This window comes from Heloderma suspectum, chromosome 3 (genome assembly GCF_057233095.1).
Source record: "Heloderma suspectum isolate Gila_16-S chromosome 3, 16-S_ref, whole genome shotgun sequence".
Taxonomy (NCBI): domain Eukaryota; kingdom Metazoa; phylum Chordata; class Lepidosauria; order Squamata; family Helodermatidae; genus Heloderma; species Heloderma suspectum.
In genome coordinates this window covers 265,646,969-265,668,369 of record NC_139460.1, presented here as the reverse complement: position 1 = coordinate 265,668,369, position 21,401 = coordinate 265,646,969, and the positions used below count along the sequence as shown (strand labels likewise).

Sequence of the window (21,401 nt, the reverse complement as noted above, 5' to 3'; positions counted from 1 at the left end):
GGGCTTAATGAAGCCAACGTTGGAGTTAAAATCGCTGGAAGAAACATTAACAATCTCAGATATGCAGATGATACCACTTTGATGGCTGAAAGTGAGGAGGAGCTGAGGAACCTTATGACGAAGGTGAAAGAAGAAAGTGCAAAAGCTGGGTTGCAGTTAAATCTCAAAAAAACCAAGATTATGGCAACCAGCTTGATTGATAACTGGCAAATAGAGGGAGAAAACGTGGAGGCAGTGACAGACTTTGTCTTTCTAGGTGCAAAAATTACAGCAGATGCTGACTGCAGCCAGGAAATCAGAAGACGTTTACTTCTTGGGAGGACAGCAATGACAAATCTTGATAAAATAGTGAAGAGCAGAGACATCACACCGACAACAAAGGTCCGCATAGTTAAAGCAGTGCTATTCCCCGTAGTAACCTATGGCTGTGAGAGCTGGACCATAAGGAAGGCTGAGCAAAGGAAGATAGATGCTTTTGAACTGTGGTGCTGGAGGAAAATTCTGAGAGTGCCTTGGACTGCAAGAAGATCAAACCAGTCCATACTCCAGGAAATCAAGCCAGACTGCTCACTTGAGGGAATGATATGAAAGGCAAAACTGAAGTACTTTGGCCACATCATGAGAAGACAGGATACTCTGGAGAAGATGCTGATGCTAGGGAAAGTGGAAGGCAAAAGGAAGAGGGGCCAACCAAGGGCAAGATGGATGGATGATATTCTGGAGGAGACGGACAGTTGGGGGAGCTGGGGGTGGTGACGGCCGACAGGAAGCTGTGGCGTGGGCTGGTCCATGAAGTCACCAAGATTCGGAAGCGACTGACTGAATAAACAACAACATTAAGAGTTCAACTTCATTCTGTTTGTTTCCCATACTCCGGGCATTAGTATATAGACATCAAAGACCATGTGCTTCATAGTCTGGCTTTCTTCCTACATGTTTCTGAATACTATTATTGGGCACTATTAGAGCTGTTCTCTCTGTTGCGGTGCCTGAGTCTTCGTCCATTATTAACCCCAAATTAACATCTCCCTTCCCTGTAGGATTCAGTTTAAAGCCCTCCTGATGAAGTTCTTCATGCTGTGGCCAAACACATTCTTCCCAGCCTTTGTGAGGTGCAACCCATCCCTTGCCAACAGTCCATCTTCCAGGAAGTATAGCCCATAGTCCCAGAATCCAAATCTCTCGTGTTGTCACCATCTTCGTAGCCAGTAATTCACCCAGAGTATTTTCCTTTCCCTTTCTATCCCCCTTCTAACCACTAGAAGGATGGATGAGAAAACTATCTGGACCGCAAAGTTCTTGAGTTTCCTTCCCAAAACTTCAAAGTCTGACCTTATTTCTTTGTAGCTCCTCTTGATGGTATCATTTGTTCCCACATAGATGAGAAGAAAGGGATACCTGTCAGTGGGCTTTATGAGTGTAGGCAACCCTTCAGTCATGACTCTAATCTGTCCTCCTGGGAGACAGCGTACCTGACAAGTCCATGGGTCTTTACGACCTACTTGGGTTTCGATCCCATGCAGCAAGGAGTCTCCCACCACTGCTACTCTTCTTGTTGTTGTAGGCCTTGGTTTCATTGCCTCTGCCTGACTGACCTTCAGCCTCTTGCAGGTTCCCCTGTAATTCTTCCTCCACAGGCTGTCCTCCAGTCTCATCCTCAAGTACCTGGAAACGGTTCCATAGTTCCACTGCTTCCACTGGTGTAGAATGGCTTCTAGTTCTTCTGCTCCTAACACTCACCCTTTTCCACGGAGTATCCTCTACTTCATTTTTCCACACCTCAGCATTCTTCTCTTCTGCCTCAGCTTACTGTTGCTCTTAAAGCTTCTGTTCTTCACTTTGCTGTTCTGTCCAAGAAGTCTTCATGTTCTCTTATTCCATGGAGAGTCGCCACTTGCCACTCCAGTCCTCTTACTTTTTCTTCCAACACCATGATCACCTTGCACTTGTTGCGCGTATAGGCCATGTTGATCTCAGGCAAGAAAACAAACATCACACACACCTTGCAGGTCACCACCACTGGAGAATCTTTTCCTTCCACAGTCTCTATTTTCTTTTTGTTTTTAGCTTTCTGATTGTACTGGAATAGCCTGTGCTTTGTCCTCTGTTCACTGGAGGTTAAAAATATGGCCCACCTTTTTGTCATGAGGCCCTCAAAGTAGTTTACAATGAAAATTAAACCATAAGGCAACATAATAAAACTTCTGAAAACAAAATACAAATACACAGCAGCCGTCAATCTCTTATTAAAAGCAATCTTCTTAGGAAACTGGTGGGATCAAAAACATCTTTATCACTTTCTGCTAGCCAGCTTGGAACTATATGAGGGAAAATTAAGGTATAAATATTTTAAATAAATAAGATGTCAACAGAGCATACGTGTTTTAGGTATCAGAACAATTTTACATGCTGTATTGAAGAAAAACAACAACAAAGGAGCTCTAGCCAAATTGACCTAAGAGATATTTTTTTCAGATCCCAAATAAACCCATCCACTGAGTTATGTAGTTTATAGTTATGTAGTTACCTTCTGTCTGGGGAAGCCCAGAGCAGATAACAGCATAAAACCAGAAACAATATCTACTGAACAGATAATACATGTGGATCCTTTTGTTTGGTAGCAGAGTCATTTGGAAAGTATAAAATGGGTGCGTATTTATCAACATCTAATGGTTGCCTTTAAATGATAGGTTACTTTTGAGACTGTGTTTTCTGAGGTTGCTTATTCTCTGGCATCACTGCTTATGAAGAGACACAGAAACAGGGTTACTGGCTCAGGGCAACCTGAAGCCACACATGGCACGGGAGGGCCGTCTCTCTGATTGCCATCTCCTAACCTCTCAATAAAAGTCCTACTTCTGTTTCTATCAAGCTCATTTTCAAAACTAGCAATAGTGTTGTTTCTCCAACAGCCTGATCCTAGACTATATGTTAAATGCATGATCATATTTCTGTATCTGTAATAGTTTGTTAGTTTTATAGCTGTGGGCTGCTAACCACATCAAAACTATTCTCAATTCAAATTTACGCCTCTATCAAGCTGCTATTTGCCCCACAAGGGGCTGCTATTTTTGCCCGATCTCACATCATAAAGTGGAATGAGCCTTGACTATGTTGGTAAGGGGGTTCCAATCCTCCTCTTATCTGACTTATCTGTCACTGTATGCCCTCTAGTGGCATAAGAATGTTAAAGAAAGTGACATCTGAGGTTCAAGTAATCTTTATATTAAAAGCTCTAATTCTTATCCCACTGTGGCAATGAGGGAAACATTTTGGGGAATGACCATGAGAGTTAAGAGAGAGAAAAATAATGAATACAATCAGAAAGGTTGCTCCTCAATAATTTAAACTAATTAATCTGCTGGAGAGTGTAAGCACACAATACATAGCGCTCAAAACGGTTCACAAAACAAATACACTCACCATAATTTTAATACAACACTAACACAATTGTAGTTCCTTTAAAACATATCAAAACTTAAATAACCACAAGGCATACCAATAGGTCATCAATATCCAGTACCAATAATGACATATAATAACATTAAAGCATTCACTGGACAATTCATGTGAAGAGACCTAACACTGAGAAAGCTCATCCACATCAAACTCACAGCAAAAAAAGGGGAAAGAAAAACACACAAGGCACTTCAGGTAGTCCACCCACAAGCAACAGAAAGAGACCCTCCTCTCAACAGCATCCCATATCCTGAGCAAAGAAAGGGCACCCCCATCCTCCTCTTGGCATCTCCCCTCCTGGCTGTCTCTTGGCAGCAGTGCATCAGGAGAAGCAAGATGGAAAAAGCCTCTCCCTGGGCAGATGGCCCCAAGCTGACCTGGAGACAGCACAAACACCTTCATATACCAAAAGTAGCAGCAGCAGCTTCCTTATGAAGGTTCTTGGGGCTGTGGCTGTGGCAAGGCAAGTGGAAACAGCCACACCCTGATGGCAAACACAGAGTTTCTTTCCCCTCATTGTGGAAAATGCAGTATACAAATAAACTGACGATGACTTATCTTAAAGCAGGGGTGGGAAACCTGTGGCCCTCCAGATGTACTGGCCTACAACTCCCATCATGCATCACCATTGGCTATGCTGGCTAGGGCTGATGGGAGTTGTAGGCCAAAACATCTGGAATTTCACAAGTTGCCTACCAGTCTTAAAGGATGCCCCTTTCTTCAACCCACTGTTCATGCATCCTTTAGAATGTGGGTGGGCAGAAAGCAGATCTCCAGATTTATTTTTTGTTACATTAACTCCCAGTATTCCTGACTATTGGCCATGCCTGTAGGGGCTTCTGGGAGCTTCTTTACATGAGTGATTTATTGCATGCTCATGAGTGGCCACTCAATGGAAGTTTGCGGGTCCTCTAGACGTTGTCGTCAACCTCCAGGATGCCTCATGTGCTTTTCCTCATTTATCCCGCTCTGAAAAGGCACGGAGATAATCCGATATACCGGCAGCATCAACTACTGGCTGTGTAATAAAACATATACAAAACGCACCTCCCCGGCCTGCCTCTGGGATGTGGCCTTCTTGAGATTCCTCCATGCCATGCCACATCCTATGTGGGGCAACAGTGGGTGCGCTGACCCGTCCTTTGTGCCATGTCGTGGGCCACCCTCTCCTGGCAGTGGGGAGGCCCCGTGCCACCCCTCTTCACCCCCCTCCCGAAAGCACGTGTCTGCCCTGTGAAGCAGCCGATGTTAAACCCACAAAGAACCTGGAAGCAGAAGCCCCGTTAATGCGGGATTTTAGCCTGGTGTGGTGAAGCTCTGGGAGTTGAAGTCCCAAGCATCTGGAGATCTACCTTCTGTTCACCCCTGATTTAGAGCTTATTGCTCCATATGCTTATGGGACACAAACTGGTATATAAATTTGTGGGCAGTTCCACAAACAGTGTGCACTGCTGAAGGGTCCTTTGGGTGTGCAGGATATCACAAGAGAGTTGTAAGAGAATGGGGCTGATTTTGCACCTTGAAAGCTGAGCAGAGTGGTCCCACACTGTGCAGGGCAAGCCCAGAGTGCCACATGGGAACAGCTTGCAAGCTGCAGGTTCCCATCACTTGGTTGAATAATAAAGAAATAGGGGTGGGGATTTTCCCAATCTTTGCTGTTGTGTAGTGTAAAAATCCAAATCTACACTAGCAATTGCATCCCAAGGGCTGGCGGTATTCTAGTGTAGTGCTCAAATGTAAAACATAAGGTGTTATGTATATGGGTGGAGAAACTAACCTGCTTAGTGTGCTGTTGAATACAGAGTCAGTTACCTCTGCTTAATCCAGCATGAAAGGATCTTCGGACTGGCTGCTGGTTTCTTAATTCTGTTCAACACGATCACACCACATGAGAACCAGCATGTAGTGGTTATTGTGTCAGACTAGGACTGGGGAGAGCCTCTTTCAAATCCCTGCTCAGCCATGAAACTCCCTGGGTGCCCTTGGGTCATTCACACACGCTACCTTGCAGGTTGTTGTGTGGGTAAAATGGGGAAGGGAGGAGAGGGAAGTGCCGTGTACATTGCCCTGGACTCCATCTTGGAAAGGCAGGATAAAAACCGAGTAAATCATATTTAGAGCAACTTGTATCTTAAAATGAGGAGCTCTTGTCTGGGCTTCCCCATGTGTGGTATTCTCAAACAGATATTGATATGCACAACTATGTCCCCTGCACGCAGTTGTGCAGCCAGGTAAGTTTAGACCCTGGACTTAATGGTCTTAGGGCACACTGCTATGCATGTTTAGACAGAAAAAGTCCTGCAATTCCCAGCTTGCCCCAACCAGTCAAGCTGGCTGGGGCATGCTGGGAGTTGTAGGACTTTTTTTTTCTGTCTAAACATGCATAGGGTTGCACCCTTGGAGGAGGCTTGAGACGGCCGTGTGTATTTTTTCAGTTGAGAAGCACACGATTAGCATTTCTTTCTCCCCCCCCCCCACCCCCGCACTCCAGGCGTTACAACTGCTTCCACATGCTTGATATGTTAGAACAAAATAATTTTTGCCAACCCTGAAAAAAAAAGAACTACTCTTGAGCATGTCCAGTTTCACATTTCAGATTCACGAATCACAGCGCCACCGCGTCTGCAACAATAGGGGATTTGCCAGCCCAAGTGCTGACCTGTTTGCCGCCGCCCCCGTCCTTTGCTGCTCGGGGGTGGGGTGGGGGGCATTTGGAGGGCCCCAGGGCTGCGGGGCCCTAGATTTTGGCCCTGAGATCTAGCCCTAGCAACAAGGTGGAGAATAATAGTGACAATAATATGATAGAAAATGATGCTGCATGGCATAGAATAATTACTAATGCGATTAATAATATTGATGCGCTTGTGGCGTCCTCCTTGACGGAAACAGACTGCAGAGGGTACTCGAGACCATCCCTTCGCACGGACCAATTGCCCCCAGCCGCCCTCCTGCACTAGCGGGGCTAGAGGCCTCCCCCCGTCAGTGTGCTCGTGCCGGAGAAGCGGGGAGGGTGAGATTCTGATCGGTGTTGGTGACTCTGCGTGGTGGGGAGCAAGTCCGGGCGCCGCGCGTATGGTGGTGAGAGAGTAGCGGTTCCGGCGTAGTTAACGCGGAGTGCGGCCAAAGCGCCGTCGGCGTCCTCCCCCCGCGGAGGAAGGGCGGCCGCCGCCGCTGGCGCCCGCGTTCGAAGACGCTTCCCCAGCCCGTTCCTCGGCCGGCGGCCTGCGGGAAGAAGGGGGCGGGGCCACGGCAGCGCGGTCACATGACCTTGCGTGGCGGCGCGGCAGCCATCTTGTGTTGTTGGGGTTGAGGACTGGCTTTGGATTCGAGAGGCTCTCTGTCCGCGACCTCAGGTAAACCGAACCTTGGTGGCTCCGCGCCTTCTCTTTCGGGCGCGACCCCTTGCGGAGTTTCCACTCTCCCCTCCTGCCCTGTGTCTGTCCCGTTGTCGCGGTCCTTCCGCGTGAACGCGCCTAGGCCTCTCGCCAAGCCCCGGCCTCCCTTAAGTCTCGTGTCCGGGGAAGCGCATGGGAGACGGGGAAAACGGGCTCGGCGTGGAGGGTCGTCAGCTATGGCGTGGGTTACTGGGTTATTTGCAGGGCACGGCTGAGTGGAAGGAAGCTTTGGTGGGGCTCCAGCCTGACACTAGGCAGTTGTGGGCCTTTCCTTCTCCATGCGGTATCTTGGCAGGAGCTGCTGGGCCTGGGTGGGCTACTCCTTGGTAGGCAGCCAGAAGAGTGTGTGATTATTTCTAGCCCTTGTGTCTCTCTCACCGCCCCCGGTGACCATTTCCTCTTCACGCTGTGGGACCGTGCCTCATTCTGTAGCAAAGCACCTCGCCTTTCTCATTCCATAGTCGTGACTTGCTAACACCAAGAGGGAAGAACGGCTTCAGCAGCAGCAGCTGCTGCTCGTGCCCAGTGAGCCGGCATAGGAATGGCACTTGATATCTGTGTGATGGTGTAGAGGGTTTGGGGAAATGGAGGATCGTATATATTTTGGGAAAGTAGCAGTGGTTGGAATGTTTGGTAGCTTCAAACAGCAGAGGAATATAGGCCACTTGAAATGACAGGTACTTCCACCAAATACAGGGTTATAGGAAATGTAGCTTACACTCTGTTTAAGCATATATTGGTGATTTACCAAGTACGGTGAAGGGAATGAACAGCTCTGTACATCCCATTTTGTGCTTCTTTTTGTATGTTTTTATTATCTGTACAGCAAGATAAATTGAATCCATCCTGTGTAATTTAAAAGGTATTAGAGCCAGCAAATGCCATCTGTCTAGTAATTTTGGCATTTTCTTAATACAGCAGAACTAAAGTAATAAACACTTTCTTACCATCATGGCAGGGTTAGCAACTTGCTAATTTGACTATCTGAGTGTTCTTTTAATATTTCTCTTTTGAGACATTCTTGGAAACTGTGCAGTTTAGAACATAGTTATGAACAAATGATACATAATTTCATTTCTGTTAAAATACAAAATCCAAGCAGTATATTTACTACTTTATTTACCAACCATTTTGAAATATAACATGTGGCACCCTGAAGTAATAAAGCAGCAAAACAATTTCTCAGTTGTCCAAAAATTCTGCACTCAGAAAATAGGCTACTAGGAAAAGTTTTCTGTTTGCAGTTCCATTTACAGCAGGGGTGGGCAACTTGTGGCCCTCCAGATGTTTTGCCCTACAACTTCCATCAGCCCTTGCTATGATAGCCAGTGGTGAGGGATGATGGGAATTGTAGGCCAAAACATCTGGCGCGCCACAAGTTGCTCATCTCTAATTTACAGGGATCCCAGTTTGCCGAACTGCTTTTTGTAATTGCCAATGAAGTAAAAAAGATGAATGTAACATTGTGGTGCATACTTCCTAGAAGAGGTTCTCTGATTGGGTTTGGATGACACGCTCATCGTGGGTTATTTACAAAAACCCATGGTTTGTTTAACCCTCTTGTAACGCATGCTCAGGACAGGAAGGCCTGGCGTGCTATGGTCCATGGGGTCACGAAGAGTCGGACACGACTGAACGACTGAACAACAACAACAAAACGCATGCTCGCCGGGTTCGCACGACATGACAATCCTCAAGTGGGGGCTGTATATTCAAAATGGAGGTAACACAATGGGCTGTTGTGTTGTGTGAACAGCCCGTCTCTCTGGGCCAGCTCACACAATACAACAGCCCATTGTGGGTTAATTTGCCCATGAAGAGCTGCAGTACATGCCACCCACTATTATGAATATGCAAGCTCTGGCTGGGGGTTGCTGGGGCTTATTGTGTCATTCAGACCTGGTCAGCAGGGATTATTTGAGGGTTAAACAACCCTTGCATAACCCTAAAACAGACCATAGGTTCTGTGAGCGTTATTTAACCCTCAGATAACCCCTGCTGGCTGGGTTCACACGACACAACAAACCATGGCAACCCCTGGCTGGGGCTTGCATATTCATAATGGCACACCATGGTGCCCTGAGAATTAATTAAACCACAGTGGGCTGCTATGTCATCCAAACCAGGTCATACGGACTGGGTTTGCATGTTCAGGGGCAAAGAAGCCACTGTGGTTTCTTCCCCTGCCCCGCTTGTGTCTTTTGCCCCCCTGTCATTTGCCTAATTACCTGCGATGTGGGTTATCATGTCATCTGAACCCGGCATGGTTGCAGCACCCTGCAACAAGCCATGGGTTGTGGGGTGGTTTAGAAGTTACCATCACCATGCACTGCACCAGGTTCAGGTGACATGATAATCCATGCTGCACCACAGGTAGTTAGGCAAATGGCAGGCATGCAAGCTGTGGTGGCTTCTTTTCTCCCACTGATTGTGCGAACCTGCCTCCCCCACAGCATAACTTCCTTCACTGTTATTATTGAAACAACTGGAATCATCATTTTTCTTGTTGGTCCTCGTATGCAAATGTATACAAATATACACAAAAAATGGTTGTCCTTCACATTTTCTCACACAGTTTTGAGAGGATTGTAAAAGATGTGTTAGAAAGATCTCTCAGAATGGAAAACTGTCCCCTTCAACTGCAAGGTTTGTGTGTGGACATTCAAGAGGACTGCCATTAGAGATAAGGCTGACCACCGGTGGAGGTGACAGACTAAGCAAGTATAAAAGTTGGCCTAGTCAGGGCCGATACTTTCCTGAAGCCTATTGGATATAGTGAATCACTTTGGGGTTATAACCTGATAGAAGTTAACAACCTAACAGATGGTCTTGGCATTGCTTATATCAATGTGATTAATAAAATTTTGTATGCGGAATGGGCTTACAGGAGCTGTCCCATGAAGGCTTCAGAAGGCTGGGTGTAGGGAGAAGGTCCAGGTCAGGAGCTTTGATCAGGTTTGGACCAATAACATCGAATGAGTAAAAAAACAAGATTGGGGACTGAGGCATAGGAAATGGCTACAATAAGTCAGTGTGTGAACCAAAGGTGAGGCAAACATGACTGAACTGTGAGGAAACAGAAGAGGTTTTAGAGCAAACAGATTCAAAAGCCAGAGGGACACTCTTATAAGGAGAGCTCTTCCTGTAAAGCATAGCCAGGCCTGTACAAGTATACACAATCCCCTGTCTTGTATGATTTTGGAAGCTTTTTTAAAAGGTGCATGGATAAGAAAAACCCTGCTGGATCAGACTCTTCCTGCTCTTCTCACAGGTTCCTGTGACCTAAGGCCAGTGAGGCACAGCTAGAACTACTTTTAATATCTGAAGTTTGTCCCAAGTAGCAGAAGGGCTTATTTGAGATGGTTGTGTTTGGACTTAACACTAGAGTACTAGTTAATGAGGCTTGTATTCACATACTCTCTCTTAACCTCTTCACCACCACTGCAGCTGAAAGAAGATTGGAAGCATTTGCTTTTATTTTCAACTAACTGCTGTTTGTTGTTATGTCCAAATTAGGAACTATGAGTAGTTTTAACACTAGCAGGGGAAGGGAGCCTGGTGCCCTCTAGTTGTTTTGGCCTACAGCTCCCATAATCTCCCATAATGGAGATTATGGCCTACAGCTCCCATAATGGCCATCCTGGCTGGGATTTATGGGAGTTGTAATCCAAAACATCTTGGAAGGGCACGAGGTTGCTTGTCTCTGAATTATAGTTTATTTGAACAAGTCAAGATAAGCCATGGTTTGAAGTTAGCTTGTTTAGACAAATTATTACTACACTCAACTAACTGGCTTACTGGGCAGTTTGTCTGAACAAGCCAACTTAGTTTGAACTTAAGGTTAGGAACTCCACTGTGTGGAAGATTTTACTTTATGTAAAATCTTTGCTTCTACTTTCAAATTACTTCTAGATAACAAGACTAGGGAGTCAAACATTGGTTTACTTCTTTATTTATGTCATACTTTTTCCATTGTTCGGGATGGCATACAATATTAAAAGCACAAAAACTCCTAAAAATAAGAATCAACAATGAAAGCCCAGAAGTATGCTACAGACAGTTTAGCATCAACAAACAAGATCACCAGCAACAAAACTTCAACCTTGTAATGCCTGACAAAACAAGTATGCCATGTGATGCTTCTGAAAAGCATGGATGGATGGACATTTATATAGTTCATCCAGAAAGGAATTTCAAAGCCTTGAGGTGACCACAGCCAAACCCCTATTTTGTTGTGCTAACGTTCTTTCTTTTTCCAGTGTCAGGATCTTTAAGAGAGTCTTTCCCATAGACCTTAATAGACTGGGGTGGGGAGACAGAAAGAGGTGTGCTCAAGGTATATAGGCCTACCTTGTGAGGGTTTTACAAGCCAATAAGCAAAAAGCAGTGGGGGTAAACAAAGGAGGTGTTTTATTCTACAAAAATAAACAGTTTCAGTATGTTTCAGACAACATGTAGGCCCTAGTTCAAGGAAATCTATAGAACAATGTATAAAATTTATATATTATCGAATTTAAACACGTCCCTGTTTTTTTAAAAATATGTACATACAGTATATACAGCATAACTACAACAATGGCCTTGCAGCACTCCTCTAAAATGCAGCTGTTTCCAATTGGGATTTGTGTACATATTAGTTTGGCTTCTTCTTCCTGGTCTGGTATAGCATAGAAGACTGGAGTTTGAAGAGCAAGCGTTATCGAATTTTGTCACACTGAGTAAGTTTGTTTATTCCTGATATATGTTATCATTCAGTCTTTGTTATGGTTAATCATATTTTGGATATTTGAGCCACTCTTTCATTACATTTTAATGTTTATGATAAACAATTGTATTGTTGTAGTAATGTATACGTATAATACAGTGACACATTTCAATCTCATATAAATTTTGTACATTGTTCTATAGATTTCCTTGAAGAAGGACATGCATGTGGTCCGAAATGCATTGGAACTCTTTGTTTTTGTGGAATAAAATACCGCTTTTGCTTTCCCCCGTTGGTTTTTGCTTTTTGGCATCCTTTGTGGGGTTTCCCATTTTGATGGATTCAATTTTACAAGCCAGTGCCCACTTCTTAAATTGGGCCCAGAAACAATCTAGCAGCCTGTTTAGTTGCTGCAAAATGATTAAATGTGCTTCTGTCTACCTACATCTGTCAGGAGCAGAGATGAGGTATTACTTATGAGTAGCAGTTTCTGAACAGTCTTCAAGTGCAGTCCACTATACACCATATATTACGTAGTCAGGCCTTGGGGTTACAAAAGCATGACTAACATCTGCCAAAACTTGATATTTTAGTTCAGATGTAACTGATACTAGGCTCCACTAGCTGTAGCTGCCATCTAGCTGAATCCAGGAGCAACTTATGACTGTTTATATCATTGATAGAGCTCCAGGTACCCCATAGACAGTGTTAGACTCCTCCACAAGAGTACAGGTTTACCCACCATCTCTGGCTTCATCTTGTTAAACAACACCCTACTGTGTATCTTATCAGCATACTGATGATGACACTGCTCTCCAAATGTCCCAATGATCTCACTTAGCATCTTTGTATAGATGTTAATGTAGATTACAATACTGATCCCTGTGAAACACCACATCCTGGCATCCAAGCCACTGAGCAGGTATTGCATAGGGCTGTTATGGGACTCATGTGCCTAAATTCAAGTGTAAACATTTGAGAGTTTCTCTTTTGATGTCCACAAGGTAGTCCAACCAATGTGATAAAATACAGTGGTCCAGCAATGCCACTGGAAAGTCTTAGAGAATCCACAGGATAGAATTTCCTATGTCAGTGTTCGGACAAATATTGTTCACAAAGCAATTAATGCAGTCACTCTCCTGTATGTAGTTTTGGAGGCAATTTAAAACGGATTGAGGAAGGATATCTCATCCAGAAAACCTTAGAGTTGCTCTTCTTCCACATGTTCAGTCACCTTCCCAAGAAATGGAAGATCTGGTCTAAAATTAGCTGAATCATCAATGCTCATAGATGGTGTCTTAAGGAGGGGCCTGTTCAAAGCTTCATTTTATGAAGTTGAAAGTTTGTTTGTTCCCTCCTAATGTTTCTTATAGGATCATTGATAATCCTAGCCAAAAGCCCACTCAGCCTCTCCCAGCTTGCCTTCACAAGCCAGGAAGGAAGGATTCGGTACTAAGCATGTTGTAGCTGTCACAAACTCTAGCAATCTGTCCCTGCATCCTCAAGACCAAATTGAAAATGTGAATGTAATGTCACTAGGGTAATATATGTATCTGTCTTTTAGAGGAGAGATATACAGTCTTGGAACCTCGCTTGGAGTCATGCCCTACTCAAGTTATTATCTGAAATTATTTTTTCACTCCTCTTCAGACATGGTTTTGACTGTAGGCTGTGCACATCTTTTTAAATGCTAATTTTGAAAGCACCGTAAGACAATGAAAACAGTGTAGATGTTAGTACCAGTTTCAGTCCTAGGCTTAGTAGTTTGTGTAGATGTTCTAGTTCTGTAACATGGACATTGGTTTGGAAACTTTGGGATATTCACATGCATAGATTTTAAAATATTTGAAGTAAATGAACAAGTTCAGGGGAAACTAAAATGCAATCAAGGCTTAATTTACTTTATTCAGAGATTCTGCTTAATTTGGCTTCTCTATTCTCTTCATTGGAGAGGAGAGCCTTTTGCATATATTACTTTTATGTGTAGAACTGTGTCCTCCATAAAAGTTAATGGGCCCATTGGCATGTAACAGCAGCAAATCGTGGATCGCTAAGTTAACTACTAATTGTAGGTTAACTGGGTTGTTTAACCCATGATTAACTTACACTGTCTGGGCTCAGACATCATGTAGCAATGCCTGATTGGAGGCTAAATATTCAAAATGGCAATGGCACGTGCCATGGCAAATAATGGGTTAATTAACCCACACCATTATGTGTGAACCAGGTCAATGAGAGAGCCCTTGTGGATAGAGCAGGGGTCTGAACCACGGTGCCCAACAGGTGCTGTTGTGCCTGCAATGACAGGCTGAGGCTCCCACCAAGCTATTTTCGCACTATATAAACCCTGTGAGGACTCGCTCCATAGGTTTTGATAGGGAGTGAAAAAGCCCTCCTGCTGAAAATCGGCTGGAGCGGGAGGACAAACCTCACTCCTCCACCAAGGTCCCTGTTGCCCCAGGGATCCTTGATGAGGCGTGCACTTCAACCCCCTCCAGATGATGTTTGCTTTTCTGCTCCCTATCCAAGCCTGTGGAGCGATTCCTCTTAGGCTTCTATAGAGAATGAAAAAGCCCCTCTGCTGAAAACCAGGTGGTGGAGGGCAAGTCCACCATGCACCATTGGGGCAGCCAGGTTTTTCTTGGGGTTGAGCTCCCCACCCCAGCTGATCTTTGGCAGGTAGGCTTTTTCTCACCCCATGCAAATGAATGGAGGAATTGCTCCATTCAGTTGCATGAGGATGGGGAAAGAGAGAGAAGGAGGAGCCAGAGAGAGAGAGAAAGAAAGAAAGAAAGCCAGAGAAAGGCGTAGATGGGAGAAAGGGACCAGAGTGAGAGAGAAAGAAAGAAGCTGGAGGTGGGGGGAGAAAAAAAGTGGAACCAGAGGGAAGGGGGAAAGAAAGAGGAATGGGAGGGTGAGGAGAAAGAAAGAAAGAAAGAAAGAAAGAAAGAAAGAAAGAAAGAGGAGCCAGAGAAAGAGAAAAACAAGAGCTAGAGATAGAGAGAAAGGAAGTAAGAATAGCCAGAGAGACAAATGGACAGAAGGAAGGAAGGGGAGCGAGAGGGACGGAAGGAAAGCGGGAGGTATCACAGACATGGCTGGATGGATGGAAGGAAGGAAGGAAGGAAGGAAGGAAGGAAGGGAGGAGGAGTCTGAGAGAGGGGAGGAGCCAGAGAACAAGAGGAAGGAAAGTATGGCAGGAAGGGGGGAACCAGAGACGGAAGGAAGGAAAGAAAGAAGGTCAGAGAGAGAGAGGTAAAGAAAGAGAGAATAGCCATAGAGATAGAGAGGAGCTGGAGGGAAGGAAGGAAGGAAAAGAGCCAGAGAGAGAGAGAAGGAAAGAAAGGAGAATAAGATAAGAGGAGCCGGAGAGGGAGAGATGCTGTATGGCAGAGCAGGGCTGTCCCGGATCCTTCCTGCCTGTCCCCCTTACAGGTCCTCTAGTATGTGTGAAGGATTTGAGGAGGGGTTAATCACATTGTCCATGCCAGCCTGTGAGACACTCAGAAGTGGCAAAAATCTCTCCTGCTGGTTCTGAGTAACTCCAAAGCATTGTGCAAGGTGAGTGAAGGACCCTCCTTTTCTCCAAATTATTATTAATTGATTTGATTAGTACCCTGCCTTTCTACCAAGAAAATGGCACTCACGGTGGCTTACAATCACAAATAAAACTTGATTTAACTAATAATAAAATAAATGCATTAACATACAATCAAAAACAGAACGACAGCAGAGAGGGAGCGAACCTACCGTGCCTCGGCAGGGAGGTCCACAACCAAGAAGGCTCCCTTTCACATCACCACCAAACGTGCCTCTGAATGCGGCAGTCTCAAAAGAAGGGCCTCTCCCAAGAATCGTAACACCCAGGCAAACTTAAAAAATGGACATAAACAGTATAGTTCCCACACATGCAGCAACAGCTAATGATTTTAAGCTCCACTGGAATAAATAACTCTTCTGGTGTCTGCTTTAAAAACCAGCAGTGATGAGGCCATATGTATCTCCCTTTAGGAAGGACTTTCTAAAGTGTAGGGTCATCACTGAGAATACAATGTTTAGCAATGGGATGAGGAAGCCAGAGCGGTGAACTCTTCCCTCTCTGCTCATAGTGAGTAACTGTAAATAACTAACTATAAATTATAAGAATTTCCCACCTCCTCATAGTAAACAACTAAGTTTTCCAGGGAAAACACACCCAAATAAAAAACCAGTTAGAAAGCCAGCAGGGGGGTGGGGGCTATCCAGTGTATTGAACTGAGTACCACATGTTCGACTGTCTGCCTGCTGGACAGAAGTCATGGGTGTGTGCTCGGTGTAATGAGCTCCTGGCTCTCAGGAAACAAGTTCATTCTCTTGAGGCCACGGTTGCTGAAGTGGAGAAGCTAAGAGAGGTGGATGAGACCTTGAGGGACCTATTAGCGGCAGGGCCTGGTTTAAAAGGAGAACCTGGATATAGTGGGCATTACGGAAACCTGGTGGAACGGAGAGAATCAGTCTGATACGGTCATCTCTGAATATAAACTCTACAGCAAGGACAGGGAAGGGCGTACTGGGGAGGTGTTGCTCTGAACATCAAAGAGGGCATAGTGTTGAGCGGAGTAGAACACCTAAAAGGGGTAGGCTCTTCCACAGAAGTGCTGTGGGTGACAGTACCAGGCTCCAAAACTAATTTAGTGCTAGGAACGTGCTATTGTCCCCCAGACCAGAATGCTCAGAGTGACCTTAAGCTGGAAAACAAAATCAGGAAGGCCTCCAAACAAGGAAGCATTGTAATGATGGACGACTTCAATTACCACCCACATTTGACTGGATAAATGCATGTTCCAGTCACAACAAAGAGGCTAAATTTCTTGATGCCCTAAACAATTGTGCCCTAGAACAGTTGGTCATGGAACTGACCAGAGGGGAGGCAACCTTGGATTTAATCATAAGTGGTATCGCCCAGAACCTAGTACAAGATGTAAATGTTGAACCAATTGGAGACAGTGACCACAGTGCTATCAGATTTAATATATCTTTAGGGGAAAATTGCCCAGGAAGTCCAACACAGTCACATTTGACTTCAAAAGAGGAAACTTCTCTAAAACGGGGGAACTGGTGAAAAAGAAGTTAAAAGGGGGAGTCAAGAGGATTTAATCCCTTCAGAATGCTTGGAGATTACTCAAAACCACAATAATAGAAGCCCAGCTAAAATATATACCACAGACGAGGAAAGGTAACGCCAAGTCCAAGAGGCATGGTTAACAAGCAGTGTTAAGGGAGCTATTAGAGAAAAGAGAGCGTCCTTCAAAAAAATGGAAGGCTTGCCCAAGTGGAGAAAACAAAAGGCAGCACAAGCTTGCACAAATGGGATGCAAGCAGACAATAAGAGATACAAAAAAGCATTTTGAAGAACATATCACTTACAACATCAAGGCCAACAATAAAGAATTCTTTAAATATATCAGACGCAGAAAACCAGCTAGGGAGGCAGTTGGACCATTGGATGACAATGGAGTTAAAGGAGTACTGAAGCTTGCAGAGAAGCTGAATGAATTATTTTCATCCGTCTTCACTGCAGAAGATATAGGACAGATACCTGTGCCTGAACTGATGTTTTCAGGAAAGGAGTCTGAGGAACTGAGGCAAATAGTGGTGACAAAAGATGAAGTTCTCAACCTTATTGATATATTGAAAGCAAATTAATCACCAGGCCCAGATGGTATCCATCCTAGAGTTCTCAAAGAGCTCAAATATGAAATTGCTGATCTTCTAATCAAAATATGCAACATGTTCCTAAGATCAGCCTCTGTACGAGAGAACTGGAAGATGGCCAGTGTAACACCAATTTTCCAAAAGGGTTCCAGGGGGGATCTGGGAAATTACAGGCCAGTTAGCTTAAAGTCTGTTCTGGGTAAATTGGTTGAAGGCATTATAGATAAAACTAGTAAGCATATAGAAGGACAAGCCCTGCTGAAAAAGAATCAACATGGCTTCCACAAAGGTAGGTCCTGTCTCACTAACCTTTTAGAGTTCTTTGGGAGTGTCAATAAACATGTAGACGGGTGAACCAGTAGGCATTGTTTACTTGGACTTCCAAAAGGCCTTTGATAAAGTTCCTCACCAAAGACTCCTGAGCAAACTTAGCAGTCATGGAATAAGAGGACAGGTGGAAAACTGCCCAGGAAGTCCAACACAGTCACATTTGAGGACAGGTCCTCTTATGGATCAGTAACTGGTTAAAGAACAGAAGGCAGAGAGTAGGAATAAATGGTAAATTCTCCCAATGGAGGGAAGTAAATAATGGGGTTCCACAGGGAACTGTATTAGGACCAGTGCTTTTCAATCTGCTCATAAATTATCTGGAATCTGGATCTAGGAGTGAGCAGTGAAGTGGCCAGGTTTGCGGATGACACCAAATTATTTAGGGTGGTTAAAACAAAAAGGGATTGTGAAGAGCTCCAAAAGGATCTCTCCAAACTGGGAGAATGGGCATCTAAATGGCAAATGAGGTTCAGTGTAAGCAAGTGTACAGTGATGCATGTTGGGGCAAAAAATCCCAACTTCAAGGATAACCTGATGGGATGTGAGCTAGCGGTGACGGACCAAGAAAAAGATCTTGGGGTTGTGATGGACAGCTTGATGAAAATGTCAACCCAGTGTGCGGCCACTATGAAAAAAGGGAAACTCCATGTTAGGCATAATTAGAAAAGGAATTGAGAATAAAACTGCCAGTATCTTACTACCCTTATACAAATCTATGATGCAATCACAGTTGGAATACTGTGTACAGTTCTGGTCACCACACCTAAAAAAAGATATTGTAGAACTGGAAAAGGTGCAGAAAAGGGCAACTAAAAGAACTAGGTGCTAGAGCATCTCCCCTATGAGAGAAGGTTACAACAGCTGGGATTGTTGAGCTTGGAAAAAAGGAGGGTAAAGGGAGACATGATAGAGGTCTACAAAATTATGCATGGTGTGGAGAATGTGGATAGGGAGACGTTTCTCTCCCACTCTCAAAATACTAGAACCTGGGGTCATTCCATGAAGCTAATTGGTGGGAGATTCAGGACAGATAAAAGGAAGTACTTCTTCACACAATGCATAGTAAACTATGGAATTCGCTACCACAGGATGTAGTGATGGCCACCAATTTGGATAGCTTTAAAAGGGGGTTAGACAAATTCCTGGAGGAAAAGGCTAACAGTGGCTACTAGTCTAGATGGCTATGTCCTACCTCCAGTACCAGAGGCAGTGAGCCTGTATACACCAGTTGCTGGGGAACATGGGTGCGAAGGTGCTGTTGCACTCATGTCCTGCTTGTGGATTCCTGGTTGACAGCTGGTTGGTCACTGTGTGAATAGAATGCTGGACTAGATGAACTCTTGGTCGATCCAGCAGGTCTCTTCTTATGTTCTTATGTAATGTGAGCAGCTTGATCAGGCTCTGTAGACCTCCTGCAGTATGTCTCCTTGTACCGTTGTTTCCCAGAAACACTACTCAAGACACATTATATGATACAATGTGAATGTATGGCAGCTTGATCAAGCTTTGTGGACTCTTCCTGCCTATAATATGGTCAAAGAAAGGCTGTAGTAATGCAGTATTAACCTGTGTCTTATACATCAGCCTTTCAAGTTTATAACCACCCCCCCCCCGCCCAATAAAATAATTAGTTTGTCCACCTGCAAGTGCCTGTATCATATGATGTGACTTGAGCAGTCGAGTCTGGGAAACAACGGTACATGTTGACATGTTGTAGGAAGTCTGTGAATATGTTCTTCCTTTTTTGAAAACATTAATAGTAGCCCCCAGAATATCATTTGTCTCAAGACTATGGCACCAGGAGAGGGGGCTTTAATTTTTTCTCTCCACACTGTTTTTCTGATGAGAACGTGCCCCTCAAAGCTGCTTCCATGTGTGGAAAAGACAGATACCTCTGTGCTTCCTCCCAAAGCAAAAAAGTGCAGGGGGAAAGGATTAAATCTCCCTCCTCCCATGCCAGGTTCTCTCATTTGGCTGCTATTAAACTTAAAAGAATGTGGGAAACCCTATTCACAGATCTACCACATCATATCCAGTTTGGTCCTTGCTTTCCCTAAAAGAAATTATTCGTCTTAGATCGGAGTGCAGAACCTCTTTCAGCCTAACAGCTGAATTCAATTTTGAAGAAGCTCTTGGAGGCCAAAGGCAAAAGGGGTAGGGCCAAAACACCAAAAACACCTTAAAGCAAACTCCTACTTCCAGTAACTAAGCTTTAGGAGAGGCATTTCAGCCTTCTAGAATGGGGAAAAAACTGCACAAAAGCTGGGAAACTACCTAACAATAGGGAGAGAAGAATGGGGCCAGGAGAATAGGGTGTTGCCATCTGGAGAATTCTGGGGGGGGTGGGGAAGATTTGGCCCCTAAGACTGAGGTTCTGCACCCCTGACTTAGATGCTGAAGGCTTAAATATAGGCCTGATCTAGATCTGTTTTGTGTGTAATGATTTGTTCAGCAGCTACTTCTTATGAGTTTAAACACTATTTGTATAGAAAATGATGAAATACGACTTTGGCTTACTTCATTAGTTTAATTTTAGTATTATGAGATCTAGAGTGTTCTTTCTTAACTCTTCATGTTTGGACAGTTGACCAGTCTATGTTGAGTCATTCAAATATTGTCACATAATGTTGTCAAGTATTTTTAAAGCATTAACTTTATTTGTACTAAATAGATATGTCATCAACAGGTTTGATACTTTTGATAATTTAAAACCAAATTGTTAAGTTATTATGAAACAATGTTGTCAACCCCTTTAGAACCCTTGCAGAACAGACACCCCAATCACATGGCAGTGGTTTCTGCAGCAAGAAAAGAGGAGTCCAATCCTGGATGATCCTTCTTGGGCAGTGACATTTGCCACTGCTGACTGCTTGTAGTTATGGCAGTTGGCCAGTAGGAGAAGCTAGATTTGTCCCTGACTGAAGCATGGCTTATGGGGTAAGGCGCCCTTGCTTAGAAATGAGACCAAAATGAAATGTAAACAGTAAGTAGTCCACTACACAGTGGCATTCATGACTGCTTGAAATTTTTGACAGTATTTGACCATGATCAAATAATAGGCCATCAGCAGATAGTATTTGACTTGTCAGTTATAGGCATACTTTACATAATTTCAAGTATATAAGGGCATAATCTTACGGGGATAGTTGGCAGCCTCCGAACTTGGAGGTGACCTACTATCCAATACAGGCCAGGCAGAGTGTGGAGGAAGCATCATAACGGCGCTTCCGCCACCCCTTCCCTGCCCCCAGGAACGCCCCCTTTTCAGCAGCTCCACACTGCTCTTACGAGTGTGGAGTCAGGGACGAACCGCACCACCTACGAGGCAGCAGGAGAGGGACGTGGAGTTGGTTTTCTGGGAACTGACCTCAGAGCACTGACTCCAAGCTCGGTTCCCAGAAAACAAAAAATTCTATGGCTGTCTAGATACTGTTTAGTGGCCATAGGATTGTGCCCTAAGTATATTTGCAGTATTAGTTTGAAACAACTATTCCTAAAGATCCTCTTAAATGACAATATAAGCAGATCAGTCATTCCTTTGAGGCCCTGTAAAATGCATGATGTCCCACTTCCTTTCAAAGAATCATTGATACTTCTGGTAGGGCAACACAGATTAGAACGTCAAGCCCACTCCTAAGTTTAAAATATATATGTGCATGTGTGTGTTTAAATGAATCTAAATTTGGAAAAGGGACTATTAAAACAAGTTTTAAAAGTTACAACCCCATTTAAGTTTTAAAAATTACAATTGCTCATTTTTGAGGCACCGACTTTTATTTTTTATTTTAAGCTGGAGAATGAAAAGCGGTAGCGATCAG

At 44.2% G+C, this 21,401-nt stretch overlaps 1 protein-coding gene across 13 annotated transcripts in view; it reads left to right on the top strand.

Annotated features, from left to right (window-relative positions):
• Window positions 1–6,690: 6,690 nt before the first annotated feature.
• Window positions 6,691–21,401, top strand: part of GIGYF2 (GRB10 interacting GYF protein 2) — an 88,687-nt gene continuing 73,976 nt past the window's right edge. For 10 of the 13 annotated variants that reach the window (XM_084846804.1, XM_084846794.1, XM_084846803.1 and 7 more), the window contains exon 1: window positions 6,691–6,812. The gene's annotated coding sequence lies outside the window, so the exon portion shown is untranslated. The remainder of the gene's footprint in view (window positions 6,813–21,401) is intronic. The other 3 variants (XM_084846796.1, XM_084846805.1, XM_084846797.1) reach the window with 1 other exon arrangement.